At 36.9% G+C, this 20,253-nt stretch overlaps 1 long non-coding RNA gene across 2 annotated transcripts in view; it reads left to right on the top strand.

Moving 5' to 3' along the window:
- Positions 1–13,973, top strand: part of LOC148056736 (uncharacterized) — a 101,431-nt gene extending 87,458 nt beyond the window's left edge. The window contains exons 3-5 of one of the 2 annotated variants that reach the window (XR_015702777.1): positions 790–866; positions 12,896–12,964; positions 13,903–13,973. This is a non-coding gene — a long non-coding RNA (uncharacterized LOC148056736). Of the gene's footprint in view, positions 1–789; positions 867–12,895; positions 13,438–13,902 lie in introns of those variants that run through there. The other variant, XR_015702776.1, reaches the window with a different exon arrangement.
- Positions 13,974–20,253: the final 6,280 nt, after the last annotated feature.

Below are 20,253 nucleotides of genomic sequence, written 5' to 3' on the forward strand. Positions count from 1 at the left end.
TGGAATAGCTCAGTTGCTGACTATAAGTAACAAGTAAGAAATTTGAAAATGGAAAAACTCTGAATAGATTGCAGTAGGTCAGACCAGTTGTACCTGGAACCATTATGGAGATAACTGCGTGGCCACGACTTCCTCATCTCAGAACAAACAAAGACTTGGTCAGAACTTCTTCTGAAGTAGGAGGAAGGATGAGGAAAAGATGTACAAAAGTTGGTATACCATGTTCTGTGTCCTTGGAAATTAGTAGCTTGTTGTTTTCCAATATTTTTCAAAATAATTGTAATTGGTGTTTGGAACAATAATTTCTCTCTCCAATAGATTAGGGCATTCTTGGTCTTTGCTACAGCCTTAGCCATACCCTCACAACCGGTCATGTGCTGCAAAAGGATGAGATCATTAGGTAGAAGCAGTCAGTACTGAGGCTTCTACGGCAACTTTAAATGCAGTCTGGGGTTTTACTTTGTTCCCTTGGCGCAACAGCCGCGGCATGCGTCTGGTTCAGAGCTGTGACAGACCCATTCCTGATGTGGATCCATATGTTCCCTCAGGGCCCATGAATTGGGGAGTTGAGTTCAGCTGCCTTTGGATGGCAGTTTGCATGCACCAAACTCACCTGACACGTGGGGAGTCAGAACAATCAAGGGTTTTCTTAAAAACTGCTATACTGCTCTCAGCCAGTATGTTAGTATAGGCACAGTCATATCCTTATGGATATTCTGTATAACAATGAGCACGGACAGGGGAGACTGAATTTGTATGGGTCACAACATCCTCTTTCTTTCCCAGCAGGCTCTGCAAACTTTATCTAAAAGCTGCCTACTTTTGTGTGGTGAAAGGAGTCCATTTGGGTTTACAGTCCGCCTTAGGTGAGGCCAAGCCTTTTATGTTTTATCAATTTTTCTAAAAATTTGAAGCTTTATTGGATGTGGGTGAATTTCCAGGGGGGCTGTAGAAACAGTTTGGTTTGTGAAATAACTAGTTCTTTTCTGCTTTGATATTTTATTTGCCTTGATGGGATGGGACTGTTCTTGTTTTGACATTTTACAACTAATTCATTAAGAAGTAATTAAAAACCTGTAAAATTGGAAGGTTCCCTGCTCTAGAAATAGGTGTTGTGCCCTAATGGAGTTGAAGACCTTCATATAACTACTTACAAATGTGGTGGAAAACGAATAATAGAAATGTATTTGAGGTACAACATCTAAAAGTTGGATTGTATTAAAATACCCTTCATTTTGCAATAAGGCTCAGGGCTCCTCCGTACTACAAAGGTTCCCCTGCAAGAGACCATCTGACTCACTCTCTGAACACAACTGTATGCTGATCACTGTGTATCATTAAAGGTGATTGTGTGTGTGTGTGTGTGTATGTGTGTGTGTGTATGTATATATATATATATATATATATATATATGACCTGTCAGCGATAAGGCATTGTGTGACTACTACAGGAGGAAGTCTTTGCCTTGGAAGGAGAAAGCTCTTTTAAATAAATAAATGCTTAAGAAATTGTGTTACTTCAAAAGTAGGGTATTTAATTGTGTACTTCAAAAGCAGGATAATGGGATAATGGCAACATTGGACATTGCTTTGAGTTTAATCCTGAAGGAGAACAAACACAGTGTACAGAAGTTTGTTGGGAATCAGCACAGGTGAAAACACGGAGACCTTGGGTCACCTTGCTTTATTTGTTTTTAAACACACTTATGTGGTGATCGCACCTATTACTAGGTAGGTTAATAAGAGTAGAAAACAGTAATAGGAACATAATCTTACCCACTTAATCAAAGGCGAAAGTAAACTAGCATACCCTTTCAAAAAGTAACACATTTGAGTTCAAGGTGCTGGAAGATGTCCAGCAGCAGAGGGGGATTCTCAGTCAGTTGCAACATGTGTAATTATCTGCCCAGAGCGCGCATGCGGGGCAGGCACGGATAGAAGAGGTTCATTCTCTGGAGGGGAGAGTGGCTGAACCGGAGCAGCTAGGTAATTAGAAGCTCTTTACAGGGTTGTTGTGAAGATACTGTGTGTGAAGACTTTGTATCTTCTAATATTAAAAAATCCTCGCATATTGTCAGTAAGTCAGATTTAGGTTCCTCCTGACACGGGCCTCTGAGATGGAGATGGCAGTTCCCTTCATTATCCATGACATTCTGTTGTCTGACTTCAGCTGCAGGCTGCCTCTTTTGCAGGGTTTTCAGGTTTCACAAGAACTGCATTTGTGCCCCCCTTTGCTTTACGGGATTGGGAGAGAGATTTGGGTACAGATTCTGCAATAGGTGATTGAACGAGCAATATGAGAATGGGCTGGAATTGAAGAACAAGAGTAGCTCCTGGAATCTAATAGTTTTGCCAGGCATGAGCTGGAAACTGAATTTTGACTTTATAGCTGAAGTTGCTTTGAGATAAAAGTCTTTCAATCTTCCGTTAAGAAAATTGGCCCACCAAAATCTCACTGTCAAAGTCCTTCCCCTCCTCTACCACGAGTGTGTGATAAATGTTTTAAGTAAAGGGTTTCAAACGATTTTTGCAAAGTCTCATAAATGTTCCATATGTCACTTTCTCTAAAATTATAATCTATTATCTCACTCAAGTGGAATAATAATGCATTGAAAAAACTAAATTTATCCCAGGTGCCCCAGCAGGTTGATTCTTCATTATGTGTTAATCGTTAATGGCAATTTTCCATGGAGCATCTGCCAGTTCTAGTGAGCAGAGCTTCCAGAAATGATATTTTAATTTTAAGCATAGACGCTAACAGAAGACAGAGGGTGGGGGGTTTTTAATCAATACTTACTTTGTGTGTGTGTATATGTGTAAACTAGCTGGGCATAGATATTATTTCAAGCAACAGTACAAAATATTTGATTTATAGACCTTGATTAAAAAATTAGTCTTATGCTGGTCTAACTTAGTGGAATGCTTTTATTTCTAAAGTACTGAGTCTTCACTACACTATGGGTAAGGCGATGACAATTATGTATATACACATTAATAATACAATAATACTATACAGTATTAAGGTTTAGGATTTGGATTAAGTTCAGTTGGTGTTGAGGAATTTCACTGTGCCACTTTGCTACAATATGATATAAGCCTATATTTTACCTTGTTTCAAGGTAAAAGAACTGGTGAAAAAAATATTAAAGTAGGATAAAAATTAAAGTTGTCTTCAGCTTTTTGAGCTGTGCTACTCAGCACCATCCACACTGTAGATTTAAATGAATTTGGTTAAGGGGACTACATGTATGTCTTCACTTTGTCCCATGAATTTAAAGTGGCATTAACAGTATATTTTATAAATACATAAATGGATAATAGTAAGTTATAATTGTTTTGAGAACATAAAAATAATTGAGGTTTACTACCTTTACTACCTTTTACTACCTTTTTAGTCTCTTTCTGTCTTTGGGCTATGTCTAAATTGTGATCTGTTCAAGTTCTTTATGTTCTCACATCTGACTGTGTCTTTGGCTGTGTCTTAATTCCACCTCATTTAAGAAGATTTGAGTGCAAGGTGGGAGAAAGCAGTCATTCTGTCTGTCCTGATCCCTGATCGCGATAGTTATGTGACCAAAATCACAGCAGGTCATGGCATAATCTTTGTGTCTCAGCACGCCCTCTGCTTTCCTTGGGTTGAAAGTTCATGCTACAGGAGTAGTATGGATCCAAATGTTGTTTCCATAGTGAAAAAGTATACTCCAAGAACGTATTAGCAAAAAATATATTTTCTTTTCATTATATTATTAAAAAATGCTATACCTGTGTTAAACAATGACATTATAGCAGATAAATTTACCATGCATATTAGAACTCTCTTTTAAATTATGTCCAACCGATTATCCAGGTAAGGAACAAAAGGAACAGTGGGTTCAGGATTGTAATTCCAGTGTTTTGCTAACTGCTTTCCAAATACATGGAAACAAATTATTTTCCTGATTAGTCTAAATGGGCAAAGCAAATAGCAGATTGGAAATATGGATCTAAGAGAGACGGAGAGCAACGTGGTATGACCAGTTGTATTGATGGGAGACATCGAGTCAGTGGTTACTGTCTGCAAGTAAGGCCCAGTTGCTGGGTTTGGTTGGCTTTTTTTTTTCCACCTTTGAAAACTGAGTCATTGAATAGACAAAGGTAAGGGCTCCCATAGAGGAACAGCTAACGCGGTAGCACTGAACAGAGCTAACATCTGACAGACATTTGAGGAAGTGTGAATAAGCAGTTACGGATAGTAGCATTTCTGTCTCAGTTCTTTCGCAGAATAAATTATAAGTGAAGGACAATAAAACAACGGCAAAATTAAAATACATTAAAAAATGTACAAAAAATGTGATATCTTTTTCTGTGTAATCTAACATACACACACATATATATTTATATAAAGGTGCAGAAAATAAAATTTAAAAATGTTTTTTAAAAAGTGACTTGAAGAGGCTCCTGATGAAGAGTATAATGATGTTACTTAACAAAAATTCAAATTCAGTTCCTGATTGTGTCATTGAAGCATGTTGTATTTTCCAGTACTACATTTCTTTCACATCTTTCATGTTCAGTATCAACTTCTGCTGTGAACTTTGTTTATATTGTAGAATTTATAAGCAAGCTTTGCTATTTAAATGACCCAAATAATCAGGAAACTGATTATATAAAACATGTTAAAGATGATGGGAAGAAAAAGCAGAATATATTACTCCCTGTTTGTAAACTTCTATGTGATCTTTTTAATGATAAATGCGTATTTGAGTTGAACGTGATTCAACATGTGATAAATACGTCAGTATTTTCTTCATACGTGGCCAATTTCCCTTGAAAGTCAGGAAAGCCACGTAGTTTTCTGTAACAAATACTTTTGTCTTGTAAAATCTTTTTTTCATGTGAATGCAATCCAGACTAGTGAATTAGAGACACATAAGAGAAAATAGGCATTCAGTTTACAGATGTTAACAGTTCATTTTTCACACTGTCTTGAGTAGAGGAAGAAAGGATCTTCATTACAAGGTAACAAATAGCTTAAGATTTTCTAATACTTATTCTGCTGAAACCCAACACAAAATTTTGGGAAGGCATCCATGACAAAATGATCCGTTCTTTTTCCTATTTGCAATATAATTAAACGCGTATGATTTTATCCTGTCAGGAGGCCAGCAGCCAGTTTGTTCCCATGTTATGAGTGTTTGTATTTGATACTCAAATTAATCATTGGTTTTGGTTTTTCGCAGTCTGGTTGAAAAGAATTTTATAGATATCTAGAGCATGTATTTATGCAAAAAAAACTGATTCTGTTTATAGTTCATACAGTTTTGTTACATTTGTAAGGAACCAGACAAAGAAGCAGTATAACCAAAGAGAATTGACGGTGGGAATATAGAAATTAACCAGATGAGCTGTTTGGGGTAGGACACAGAGCAATCATATCTCAGATAATGAAGCTGCATTTTAATTCAGATTTCCAAGAGTGGCTGAGGGGATTTCTAGGATAGAACCTGATCATGGGGCGTACTATATGCAATCAGGCTTCTGGATTCCTGTTTTTGTAAGCTTGTATAGGAAAAATGCTGGAAGATCTTGCAATTTGTACCACAGCTTGGCTGTTCAGGTGAAAATGCTGAATATGTTAGAATTAATTGGAGAGGTTATAGTGGTAAGAATTAGGCGTGTGCATGTGGTGGTGGTGGGGAGTCTGGAGGGAATTGGTTTTCTCTTCAGTAGTCCAATTAGTTGTTTTGGAAGGGAGATTCTTAAAAGTAGCATTACTTTTATTGGTCAATTAAACTGTTTGCTTGCTATAAAATTGCAGTATGTAATAGCAAATCTTTGCTGTCAAATTCTAGTTCAGACTTTAATACCTCACAGGACTCGAGAGCTCTAGGAAGAGTCCTGCATATAATGTGAAACTAATGGTCTCTGATGGTTTGATGGTTTTCTGTGATTTTGCCAGTGTATTTATTTCTCGAAGTGAGCAATTTAAAAACATTGTAGGAAAGTCTGTTGTCCAGCATTAAAACTGCAAAGGTCTAGTAATAAGAAGGGCATGGTGCGATTATGATAGTGAGCGATTGGTCTCCGAGCTTTTTTTTCAAGCGAAGTTTGAGCTTGTGACATTTTCACATTATAAATTAAGAAATAACACTGTACAGATGCAAATAGAATAACAGCCTGGCTGAAGAACTGGACAGGTATTTAAAGAATACTTGGATATATTGATTCTCAGTTGAGTAGAAGGTGCTTATACAAAGGGAAAGCTTAGGATTTCTGAGATATCAAGCAGTTGCTTATATACTTACTCTAAAATGTTGACAAACTTCCAAGGCAGTGTTTGCATTTGTCTGGAAAATGGAAAGTAAATTTAGAGTAAGAGAAATCAACATGGAAAAAGTTAACCCTTTGAACTCCAAATGATGCCATCACAGTTACTATGAATTTATCACTTTGCAGACTGTACGGTGGGAAAATACAGTGCGGTGCTTCCCACGAGCTCTGCTGCTGCGGTACTCATGGAGGATGGACCCAATAGTAACTGGGTTTGTGCAGGGACTCCAAATGTGTCAACAAAATTGTGACTAGTCAGGTTGCTTTGCTTAGCTTTGCTGAGTACTGAGTTACAGCTTCATTATCTTAAGTTCTAAAATGCTTAATAATACGATATTTTTATTTGCGTAAGTGTACCTGACTAGAAAATGTCGTCAGCTCTTCTGCAGTCCTGAAGTCATTACATGTCTGCAATGCAGAATAGTTTAGAGTAAAGCTAGATTAATCACGTGCTAAAGAAGGACAAAAAGGATGTATAAAAAAAAAAAAAAAAAAAAGATAGAAATGTTTTGGCTACATCCTTGTGCAGAATACATGAGTCCTGAGAAAGGAGCCTGCTATCTTCCATTGACATCATGATCTAAAGCAATGTATGTTCCAATTTCTTTGGGTTACAGGAGTTTTATGGATTCAAAGTTCTTTCATAGAATAAGCAGCTTAATGGGATATTACCTGAGAATATTTCTCAGGTTTATGAGACACACAATATGTTTATGTGTTTCTCTAATGTTTCAAAGATCATTTGCGTTCTCATACAAAAGATATTATCCTTTTGAAGTATTTTTCCATACACTTTTTGGTATGTCAATAATGGCCATTTCTTGTGAAATTTCCTGTCAAAATCTGGAGATCTCAGATGTTTGTACAAATAATCAGACTAAGAGGAAAATTAAGGAAGGGGACTTTCTGCTATGAAAGAGGCTTTATTCTGCCAATGGTGTTTTTAGCCCAATTAATATGAGATAAAAAGATATTCTCTTTCTGTCTTTACTGATAAAGTAATTTTATTTTCCAGACAATGTTGTGGAAAGTCTCTTGAGTTCCTGTTTAGAAAAACTTGATTCCTTTGAGGACATGGTCTGAAATAGAATTAATAGGCTGAAGTCTTGTTGAAACTGCTGAATTCCTTTTCCCTGAGGATTTGCAGAGAAGCCGCAATGACTTTAGAAGCAATAGGGTTTTTTTTCCTCCATTTACCAATATAGTATCTAGATACAGTTGCTAATGATTTTGCGTGTGTCAAAGACCATTTCTGTTTCAATTTTTTTTTTAATGTTTACCTTCCTTCTTGAAAAGTACATGATTATCCTTGGCTCATTTCAAGCCCACTGTATTACTCTTGCATGATAATCATCTCCGTTCTCTGATTTTCAGGCAGTATTTGCAGGTTGCTGTTTGATATTCTTTACTGTATGTAACCTTTTTAAGTATCATATAATGTGACAGTGATACTAGGTTCTGAACAGGAATAAGTGGTAGCAATCCATTTTGAAAGATTTATAGCACAATGGGAGATGATCTCTACTAATCATGGAGGACCACACTTCAAATAATTTTCTTCACCAGGGGTTACTATTTATTTTCAGTCTTGTAGTGGCTGGAGCTATTTATCATTTTTAAAATGTTTCTATCATAGTATTGGTCTCCTGCGGTTGATCCAACAGACCAAATTGAAGACCCCCTGTATTTTTTGCATTTAAAGTAAATTCAACAGGAAGGCAGCAGAAAAGATTTGGTAGTCTTCTGTGAAAAATTTTATCTAAGTAGACCGTATCCTCATAAAGAGTGATCTTCAAAATTAAAGACACTTGAGCCTTTAAGACCTATAAAAATGTTTTTAAAAAAATGAGTAGCAGAATTTATGGAATACATCCTTGATGTACTTGAAATCACTCCGTGGCTTTTTTTAATTAAAAATATCAAAATCTCAACCTCTCTGAATGGAGTTTGTTATATAGCGTAAATCAATGCATTTTTACACATCGCTAGATCATTCTGCACTCAATGCTCAGAGATTTCTGAGACCCAGTCTTATCAGTGCTCGTGGGAATTTCCAAATACAAAGAGTAGTTCCTAATACGGATGTATCTTTTCCCGGTTACAAATACAATTATCCTTTCTGCATCTGGAAAGAAATTCCCCAGGGTACCCTGTGCAGATAGCAAGGCACAATCTTTTCAAACCAACTTAATGAAATGTGTTTGTCCCAAATTCTATGTTATTTGTTCAACTCATCTTTGTAGGGAGACACTCCTATTGCCTTTGTTTAAAAGAAGAACCACCCCATGTAAAGATTTGTGTGTATATATACATATTACACAACATTGAATTTTATTAGCAATACAATTTTCATATGGCAAAAACACTGGTCAGAGTAATAAGTATATTGAGACTAGGAAATGCAACATTTACTTAGCCTCTTGAAGTTTATAAAAGAAAGTCTTTCTTTTTGTAATTAGTAATTTTGTAATCTCAAATTTACACTTCATTGCTAATTGCAACAATGTTTTTTTTCTTGCACTGCATTTGTCCACACACCAATAAGTCTACAAAAACATCAGTTTTCAGGGAGTTGCATGCTGCTTGGCATTTTCTGAAAAACCTTCTCCATTTAGCTCAAATACTTTTTACAAATAGCTCACCATAATTTCATAAGCCCTTTTTTACATTCGGCTTCACTAGCCACCAATTTAATACTCAAGGTTTTTTAGTTCTTTTGTTATTTCTAGCAATAAAATAAGTAAAGTTACCTTTTCATAACACAATTTCTGGTATTGCCATTCTGTTGCTGAGATTCTGGTGCTGATTTTCAGGGTCTCCTAGGTTAACTTATCACTGAGAAAAAGTGATGCACTAGCTAACTTGTACTGTGTTCAATGTACCTGAGACTTGGAACAGACTCAGCAAACAAAATCCCATTTTATCAAATTTCCATCCTTCATCACTATTCAATTCTGAGGAAGGTATTCTGTCTGAAATGTTGATAGTAGTTGAACAGATTTTTAAAAAAGGAAGAAAAAGAATAATAAAAAAAACCACCCTCCCTGTTGCTCAGCAGAGCTTTCTTTGTTTTCATAATTTAACAATACATTCAGGCTTTGTAAGCTTAAAAATTACTTATCTGCCAGCTTAAAAGACTATATACAATAGTGTTTCTTGCTATGATCTCTGAAGTCAGTATCCCCTACACTTTTCCTCCACCATCTAGCTGAGGAAGCTTGGAGATTCTCTTTTCCCCAACTGTTCAGACACTCTGTTATGGTTTTTTATCCATTTTTCAGTTTCCTTTCTTGCATGGTACATTGGTTCTGTTTCATTTCTGAGCCATTTCTATGGTGCTTTATCCATTCTTTTCATCTAGTCTTAGTTTCTCTCTTAGAAACCAGATCCTTTTTAGAATATGTTATGCTTAGCTCATATTGTAAAATTTTAATAAGTATTTCTAGATTCTTGCATTCATATATTAGTTGAAGCCAAATCCACAGGATATTTTGTGACTGGGAGACAGAAATAGAAAACAGTCTGCTGGACAGTAATCAAACACTTCCCTGTCTGTTCAAATAAGGAGCAAAAAGCAACATATTACATTGTCTACTTAGCAAAATGTACAATAGTCCCAGCCTGTGAAGTGAAGCCTCACCATGGGTTGCTCTTAAAAGAAACCCCTATACCTGTGCTACAGAATATAGTTTCTGCCATCAGATAGGAATTCATGACTCCTGCCAAGAATACAGGTTATTTAAAAAAAAAAAAAAAAAAAAAAAATAGAACCCTGATAAAGAATGAAAACATCCAGAAGTCACAATGATGTTACAACTCTAAAGCAGGAAAGAGTTCATATATTTTATGTACTTTTGAATAGAATGCAGCAGATGATAACATAGCAAACTTGTTTCTGTGCATAGGAGAAAAATTGAAAGATATTTTCAATAAACATTTAAATTCTTGAGGTATAAAGCAATATGTTGGACAAATATAAGGCTTTTTATACATCATAAATATAAACTTTAAATATAATCTATGCTCGCAAGCTACCTGATGTAGTAAGTGTAGCAAGTAGGTCTGGTGGTTGGTAGAGAGAAATAAGTACTAAAGTTTTTTATTCCTTTGAATAATTAGCTTGTTGCATTAGTTAACTTGGAACATGATGGGGGATAAATTGTAAAAGAAGGTTTCTATATAACAGAATACCTTTAACACTCTTAGCTCTTCATAAAGCAGAGCCTGTGAACCCTCAGGAAAACTTTCATGATGTGTCTGGGGACAGAGCCTGTTTTTGTCTGTCCTCACTTCGCTTCCAGGAGTGATTCGACACCCTCTGTCCATACCACTGCCTTTTGGGTCAGACCTACTTCCTTTGATACTCTTGTATTTATTCATTCCTAACCCCACGCGCACTCCTCCCATGTCTTGTAAAGTTGTGATTCATTTCTAAACATTGAAACAGCATACTGTGAGCACTGACTGATCCAAAGGGAATCAGATCAGTAAAGAATCCTTAAAACAGAGGAAGAACAGAGAAGGCCAAAATGAAAAATGGCTTTAGAAATTGTTACCTAAACTAGAATTTGGAAGTCTGGAAAAGAGACACCTAAGAGGGATGTGGAGACAATGATAACATTAAGATTGGTATAAAATAGTGATTAGTGAATTATCCTCTAATCCAATAGAGGAATCCACCATTGGCCCCACAAGAAGCAGGGTAATGTGCTAGATTGATCTTGGTCTCACAGCGTGTGACTCTTCTAATGATTTGTTCGTTACTTGCTCATTCTCATTCTGTTCATTTGTCTCTGTTTCAAAAGCAGTAACACCACCAAAAAATGTAACAACAAACAAATCATGGAGAGGTAAGGGTGCAATCAGGGTATTAGGCTGAGGTTTTTGCATAAGAAACCTTTAAAAAAAAAACCAACCCACTTTAATATTATTTACAGAATTGAGAACAGATTATCATTCAAGTTATTTCAGTGTAAAGGCTTTCAAAATGGTTATCGCTCATTGCTAATGAATCTTAAGATTTTTTTTTTTTTTTTTTTAATTAGGACTCGATCCATAGCACATAAGTCCAGCATTTGTAGTTTCTTTGAGAGAAAGAAACTACTTTGCTATCTGTATGTGAAGTATCAGAGCAACAGCCTGTTACCCTAGCCATACTTCCACTTCAAGCGCTGGAATTGCTTCTTTTGACTGCGGCTGTATTGCATGCCCACCTCAGCATGCCAGGTTAAGTGCTTGCAACTCAATAGAACTGGAATATTTATTCACAGTCTGTGGAAGAAAAATGCTTATTTGTCTTGATAATTCCATCAGACATGTTTTATCCTTGCTACAGGTTCAGAACTGTGAGTTACTGAGCGATCTGAATGGTACCTCCACTCTACTCTTGGGACAGGGCAGAGGATATTCAAAATGTACATGCAGATCTGACGGTCAGGATCTAGATCTTGGATTCATGGGATATGTGGGTAGAGAGAGAAGACTGTCCATATGTGAACAAGATGTGTAAAACAGTAGTAAAAATTGTAATGAATAATTTCATTTGCTCTCTGTCACATCACAACGTTATGAACAAGGTACTGTGTGTAGATCATAGTGCTGTGCTAGTGTTAGCCATGGATAGCCAAGGAAATAGTAAATCCGCTTTGTGGCATCCAAGCATAGGAGTAAACGTCTGAACTATGAAACAGTGACACACAGTAAGAAGCATGTTCCTTGGGGTTGCCTAGCAATAATTCATTATGGCTACTAACAGAATGATAGGTTTGCTGCAAAGAGCTTTTAAGAAAGTCAGGTGGGTAGATGCAACAGTACAGTATAACATAGGGAAATTAAGAGGAAAAATAATCTTTATCAAAAGCGACAAGACTACGCAGAGAAAGCCTATTGCAGTGGGATGCTGTAAAGATAATATAATCACAAGTTTAGCATAGGAATTTGCCTCAGGGCAATTACTGTTCAGTCTAGTTGCATAGGAATAACTGGCTTTAACCTTAGAATTTAACCCGACTTATAATGAAAAGTAAAAATGCTTCATTATTCATATTAGCTTAAAGTAAAGCATGTGAATGAAGTAGTTTTCATCTGCATTATCCAGCTTAAGTGCCCAGTTTACACACATAAGAGAAATTAGTAATGTATGAACAATTGCTAATTTAGTGTATCTTGCATATTACCCGAAGTTGGAATAAAGGCTGCATGTACATGTGCTCTTACAGAGAATAAAGTATATACCTAACCTCGCGGAGGTCCCATCCCATCATTTTGTCACAACTTCATGCTCAAATGCATTTATTTCCTGCTTTTTGCAACGTGGAGCACTTACTGTTTTAAACCGTTTTTGTTAAATATCTGCTGTGTTTCCTTCCTGAGGGAATTGCCTTTCGGTTCCTGAAGTGATACTGATACAGATAAAGTGCTTTGGTATCCTTTGGAATAAAGCATGTTTTACAAACATGAAATGGTAATTAAAGACCGCTGGTAACTTAATGGTGACCATTAAGTTAGCTCATAGTAATGAGACACATGGGAGTCTTTTATATTTGCCTCCTTTAAATTTTCATTTGATTTGTGTTTTTGTGTTTCAGAAGGAGTCTGAGAACAGGCCGCTGCGATGAGACCTGTCTGGAACCATACTGGTGGTTGCCACTTTAGAAGTAATGAAAACATATACAAAGTTATAAGCTTCATGCTCAATTAATTATTGCTCCTGCAGTGTGGGGTTTTTTTTTGTTTTGTTTGGGGTTTTTTTTCATAGGCAAAGGTCACTGCAGGATTTTAATTTAATACTGAGAATACTTTAGAAAATAAATCATAAATAAATGAGTGGACTAAAGATCCTAAAGTGCTTCAAGAGGTGTTAAAAGAGTTTTGAGTGGTCTTTGCTATATCCTGTAGTTATTTTTTAATTCTTCCAACCTTTATGTTTCACTTACCTCCTTTCAGGTATGAGCGCTCTAATATAAGTGTTGATCTATTTCATAATTTTTCAGAGTATTTTAAGTCCACTAATAGTCTATAGTATAAACTATCAGTATAATAGTATATTAAAATTTCCCTCAAACGTCTTTATATGTGAATATATTGTATATTCATATACATTGCATATCTGAAAATTCATATATTTGTATAATGGACCATGTGTGGGGTGCTACCATCTACTGGAGTGCTGGAATTTCAGGGTGGATGTAGACTGTGGCACTTGAAATCTCTATAAACTCTTAAGAGTGTCCAAAAAAATGTAACTTGTCATCTTTCCATGTTATCAGCACAGTTAGGTCGTGCTGTCATTTTAAACTGTGCTTTCAGAGAACACCGTTGTTTGCTGAAGCAAAAATAATATTTCATGGATTTTTGGACTGTCCACGGGAAAAGCTAGATCATATGGCTATTCAGATTAGCTTTGGTTTACACACTATTGCATAAACGTAGATCCACAAACAGTCATGTCCAGCCATTTGCATGTTCCCCTTCATCTGCAACTAAATATCTTGATCAGAACATGTTAAATTGCTACCTATCTGTTTCACTTTGCTGGAAAGGAGTGGTCATAGTCTTTGCTGTTTAAGATGGATGGTTCACTTGTTGTTCACAGGAGGAGAAAAAATTTCCAATCATTCTGCACCACTGGAGTCTGGCATGAGCCGCTGAGAGAAAGGAGGATAAATGCCATCAGAAAAAAGGCAGATGTGAGGGTGCTTTCCAATGTAGAAACTTACTCTTGCTAAAACAGATGGCTCAAATGCACAAAATGCCAACCTAAAAGTGATACAACTTAGAGAGTTTACCTTGTTTTAAATAAACATTATGAATAATTTAGCACAACTGACAAATATTTTTTCCAAACCGCTTACATATTGAAGTCATTCAGTCATAGCAGTCTCAAGGTATGTAATAGCTTATTTTCTGCTTATTATGTTTTTTTTCCCACTGTTTGGAGAAGTGCTCTTTTGTGATCATATGTTAAGTAGTGCCATGAAATTATTTTGGGTTAGTTGTTACCATAAATATAAAAATTTCAACTCCAGGGCTGCACAACTTTTCCCATCTTCCGTGCTTCTTGTGGAGAAGGCTCTGAGGATGTGGGCGAGTGGTTTGGGAAAAAAAATGCAGTGTTATAGCAGGCTTTAATCTGTATTTTCTGGCTCTAGCCATGATTTTGTAAGTGACTTGTGGGAAGCTATGTCTGTTTTCTGTGACTGAAGTTGTTTGCTGCAGAGTAGGAAGAAGGGAGCAATAATTTTTACTCTTTTATGAGAATGCTTACTACTCTGCTCCTGATGAGATATTATTATGAATATTATTGTATAATTCACCAGTTCAGTCCAAGGATTAAATCTGGATCAAAATGGACTATGTCAATAGGTATGCAGGAGAAGCATTTTAATTACTTGAAAATACAACTAGAAGCTTCAGGGTTGCCATTTCCTTTGGCATTATGGGACAGTGCTTTTTTTTTTTAATCGTCTTCCTCCTCCTTCCCTTCAGCTACTTGAAGTTGCACTTCTGCATCCTGACTTGCAATGAAATATTTTACGTGGCGTACTGTGTCTCAAGCAAAAGAGAAAAGGCGTAGATCTGGGGTTAGTGGCTTCCCAAATAGTATTGATATGTGTGTCTGCCTGGGAGAGAAAGTCAAACTAATTAAATCTGATTTTGCTATTTCTTTCCAGTTTTCACTGTTCTAGTGAATGTAGTTTTTGTTGCTTGTACATCTAAGTCTTCTACCACATGCTGTTGCTAAGAAACAGCGCTATTATAAGTGATCCAAATAAAAGAAGAAATTCCTATTAAATTCACTATCAAAAAAGAGGGGTAATCTGCATGATATTAGGATTTTTGTTTCATGAAATACACCAATCAGATGGTTAGCTTTCAATTTATATGTTCTTGATATAATAGTAGATGAAGTCTGTAATGTTGACTGTTTGAATGTTAGAGTGTATTTGAATGATCCCTCCAGCTGAAAAGCCCATGATGCTCTTTAAAGAGTTTATAGCTGTCTGCTGGGGAAATGAAACCTTGTATAAGTTATAGAACAGTAGAATTCTGTGAATAACTGATTCTTTTGGTTACTTAGCTGAAGCAAAATAAAAGAAAACAGGAATGGTCCAATATGACCTGAACCTTGAAAACGGTAGAGAAGTTGACATTTAAAAAAGGAAAAATACTTTGGCTCAAGTTTAATGTTTTGAATTTTTTTCCCAAAATTTAAAAGAAAAACTTCATGTCAAAACAAAATATCACAAAAAGAAATCAGCACATCATGAAAATATAGGAAATACATTTTCGCAGGTAAATCTCCTTGACAGAGTTGTCATTAATTACCAAAGAAAAAAAATTGTTTGGCATGAAATGAATTTCTAATTAAATAAGCTCTACCCTGAAACTTCTTCTGAATAAGGGATAGGGCCTAGTTCTTAGAGATCTTCCTCAGATTGTGGCTTAGTGTGTGGATGGAAGGAATGCTTTTGGAGCCAAAAATTATGTCAGTGATTTCTCCAGAGAACCTGATGACGGAATTCCATAATATTTTCCAAGGCATAGATAATAAATTACAGTATTCATATATTAATGAAATTTTGTAGCATTGCTATAAAGTATTTTTGAAAGCTTTTTTCCTTTAATTTATGTTTGACTTGGAGTGAGCCTGAACTGTCTATAGTGAAATGGAATAGAGTATGTGCAGGTGAAACTAATTAAACACTAGCTGTCGCTCTTCATTTTGAAGCCCTGATTTTTTTTTTTTTTAGCTTGCTCTCTCAACTTTGATTATTAAAATATGTATGGTAGCTCTCACCCCACGTTACCTGTGAGTGTTTGTCCTCTTTACTAATTAGGTGTCAGGATGTCAGTGATTAATGTAAAATCATGAATAAATTAGAAATAAAAGCCATACATATGTACAGAGCCATTTAACTAATTAAAATGCTATGCAGCATGAAGTACACTAGTGATAACCGCTTCTGACCTTTGAGTTGGAGTTTCATTTGCCTGGAATTTCACTGATTGATTAAGTAGATGATAATAGTAAAGTCAGAGCCACAGCTGTAAAACTCATTTGTCACAACAACGCAAAAGACAATCTCCATCTGTCATTGAAGAGAGTTCAACAGATTTGATCTACTTTTCAGTCCTGTACCTATTTGTCATTCAGCATTTACATAATAGGGGAAAATATGATTAAGACTGTAGTCCCAAATAGTGATTAAGACTTAATCATGACAAAAACAAACAGGTAAAAAATAGAGATAGGTCTGGGAAAATCGTGCAGTCTTGCTTAAATATGCCTGCTTTTTTTTTTAATTTTATTTTTTTGGTGGAAGGAGGCTCCAGGCGTCAAATTAAATGTGATGAGAGATGGACAGAATGCAATTGTAATCATTCCTGGTATACCTGAATTAGAAGGAAAAGGAACTTAGGAAAGAAACTGTCACCAGCACTTAGCTAGATACATCTCTGGGCTTCCTTAATGTCCTGCAGGGTTTTTGACCTGCATCCAAGTGCAGTGGCAGTGGCTGAAGCCTAGACAAATTGATGATTAATAACTGTGGGTCATAGAATCCAGTCAGAGATGCATATTCCTATGCTACTTTTGCTAGGTAGTACCAATGTCATCTTGTCTACTTAGCTGTTCAGTAACTTCAGGGAGATCACATCAGATCGCACAGATCTCATGTTACAGGGTTTTTTTGAGGGCTTTTCCCTGAACAGGTGACTGTTGTTTCCACTTTGTCTCATCTATTCTTTATCAGAGCCATTATGATTTTTTCATCTCATGAGTTACGTTTTGGATATTTTAAGAAAGGGGGAGATTTTGCTCAGTGGCCAACCTAAAGCATTTTGATGTTTCTATTTCTTTTGAATGAGAGATTAAAAAAAAAAGAAGCCAACAACAAAAACACTCCTATCCCCCAAACTCAGGAAATAAAATATATAGCTTCCAAACTCTATGAGCTCTCTCCATACCCCAGCTGCATTGTAAAATTGTTTTGTGTGTGTTTCCGTTTCTCTTTTTCTACCTGAATATCAATTTCCCTGAGCAGATGCAGGGCTCTCAGGATCTGTGCTTTATGGCTGCTCTGCCATCCAGACTGCCTAACCGCTACAGGACCTGGGAACCCAGCCCAGAACTTCCAGGCTTCCAGCTCTGCAGCAGGGCAGCCCCAAGAGTCCTGGGTTCAACCCGTAGTTTCAAGGTTTACAGTTTTTCTAATGCCAACAGAGAAATGGATAGAGCAGTGGTTCCCCAGGCTCTTGGCCTCCTGGTTCCAGAGCAGGGAACTTGGGGAACCACAACTAGTTCAAGGGAGCGTGGCACAGGAGCACCTCAGATGAGTATAGCTGTGGGATACCCATCAGCTCTCCAAGGCTGACCTGATCTTGCGTCACTAGTAAAAACCTTGGTATCAGGGGAGAGTACTGAGCATCTCTTTACTGAATTCAGTTCTACTTTAGATGCCTGACAGCTTCTGTAGGTCTGTCCTTCAGCGGTTTACATTTAGTCTCATGGTAGGGGTGCTTTGTAACAGACTGGTTGCATAAGTCCAAGTTCCTATATCATCTTGACTAGTCCTGTATCTGGTGGGTGCTACAGCTCCCTTGCAACCCAAAAATGGGGCATTAGGGAGGTAGAGGAGGCTATGTATACTCTGATACGGGTTCAGTTAGGAGTCTGCACCTAATCTTTCTTGTATAATTTTATAGAGATGCTTTTTGTCGGATTCATGTTGTGTCAATGTCTCCTTAAGAAATAATCTGTTGGAGAATTGTGGTTCTTTTTGTTAAAACACAGAGCTCTCAGCAATACAAAAACCTTTCCAGTACCAGATCCAGGATTTTCCAAACATCTGGTCATTCAGCAGAGCTATGAGAAATGAAATAAGTAATATAAAGAAATTGAAATAAATCTTTATTACAGATCTGTCTGAAACTTTAAAGTCCAAGATGAATGGATTTAATTAGCTGGGGACACTTTGGTTTTCCTATAACTCATATGCGTCAGCTTTACAACATGCAGGCCCTTAGGCCATCATTTGAAGTGAGTCATCTTTATTTTACAGTGTTTAAACTGGGCATATATTCTGGGTTTTGTGATACTCTGTAAAATCTGACGGATTGTGACTGGGGGCTTTATTTTCATACCTGTAAATAAACAAAGAATTGTTTTACAATATTCCAATAAGTCTATTTTACGATCAGTCGTGAAAAAGCTCAGAGAACCATTTTCAGAACAGGCTGTGGCTCTGCATTATTATGCTTTCAGTTAAGGTAATGGGAATTCAATAGAGTCCTGTCTGAAAGGATATATCCTACCAGTGGTGTAAATGCAATAAGGATGAATTTGTTAGGCTTTAATTACTTTAGTGCTCATCTGGTGAAATTCCTTTTTTAATTTTTATTGTGAACTGTGTATCACAGATCTAGTACATATGCACAAACCTAGACCTCTTTCCTCTTTCAGACTTTTCAGCAGAGCTACAGCACAGAAGGTGCATCCAACAGTGTGGAGTGTGGAAAGAGACACACGATGTTACTGGGAGCTTTAAGTTCAGGTCATCCCTGCTTTGGATCATTTACTTTTTCTTCCTTCAGGATTATGTCACAAGCTCTTTCCTTTAAGAGGACAGGGCTTGCACTAGATTTCAGTATTGATGTGAATCTGAAAATGCATGAAACAAATAAAGACATCAGCCAGGGGCCAATTACATTGCACACTATCAAGTGATACTAAGAAGACCTGAGCTTCCCATTCAGAAATGACACTAAGATATCACACTTGTGAGAATATTTGATTTGCTTTATAAAAGGCTGTTCAGAAAAAGACAAGATAAATTGCTAGTTTTATATAGCTGTATAGACAAATTAAAACAATAGATTCTAGGGTGCTGGAAAATTGTCCTTGCTCTTTGGCTTCTGTCCACATATATTCATTGAGATCTTGTTTATACTGGGGATTTACTTCGATTTCAGTCAAGGACAAACTGCTGTCAGAATAGCTAATCTGTTGTAAATGCCAGCCCGCGTAGGGTGTCCCATTACCATAGTCTGCCCTCTAACTTACTGTGGTTTCAGGGAGGAGGCGTTTGTGCCAGTACAAGTAGCAAACTTCATTACCTACACTAAGACTGGGGTCAGCGTGAGGTTCTGAGCTGGGTGAAAATATTGCTGCTTACAGCTGTTCGTCACTGCTCTGTCTCTGCTCTGCCCTGGAAATGAGTCCTCTCTCTCTCTCCTCCCGTTCAGCTCTGCTGGTGTAGCAGCATGTGTGGCTGGTCCCTAACTGGGACATACACAGCTGTGAGGGTAAATTTGGCAGAGTGCCTATTCTACCATGGGAGAGGAGTGAGGGCAATGAGACACTTGGGGTGGCTAGTAGGCTCAGCTGCAATCTAGCCCAGTCCAAAACTGCATTGTACAAGTAACCCACTAGCTGATTGCTGCTAGCTATAGAGCCTAGCAATATTTTTGCTAATAAAAGCTTTTTAGAGGCAGCAAAGAAACCTGTTGCTAGTGCCTCATCGGTATTTTAAAGGAGTCAGAATGAACAACCATAAGCAAATAATCTTACAGTAATCTGAAACTCTTTCCGGATGATACCACTTCTTGTCTGTTTGCGGAGCAGAATGCCAAGCTTCTAAAATGGATGCTTTCATCATCTCTATTAAGGAGTAACCCATTCAAAGTGATGAGCTTTTGCAGAGGCTTCCTACAGAAGAGTTCAGTTTGCCGTTTTCATTCTTTTTGGTGTTAATCTGATTCTTTCCTCATTGCCAAAAAGCTTGAAATGCTGGAACCAAAGAACAGATAACTTTGAGGAGGTCTAAAATGTTTTAATTCTCCTGGCTCAGATATATAAAACAAGCTTCCCTGGTGAGGTGTTTTTCCTTGTTAACTCATTTATAAGATAACTGAAGCTACAGGTGTTCAGCTTTAATAAGGCATT

Source organism: Nipponia nippon, unplaced genomic scaffold (genome assembly GCF_047370975.1).
Source record: "Nipponia nippon isolate SJK-2023a ecotype South Korea unplaced genomic scaffold, ASM4737097v1 scaffold_12, whole genome shotgun sequence".
NCBI lineage: Eukaryota > Metazoa > Chordata > Aves > Pelecaniformes > Threskiornithidae > Nipponia > Nipponia nippon.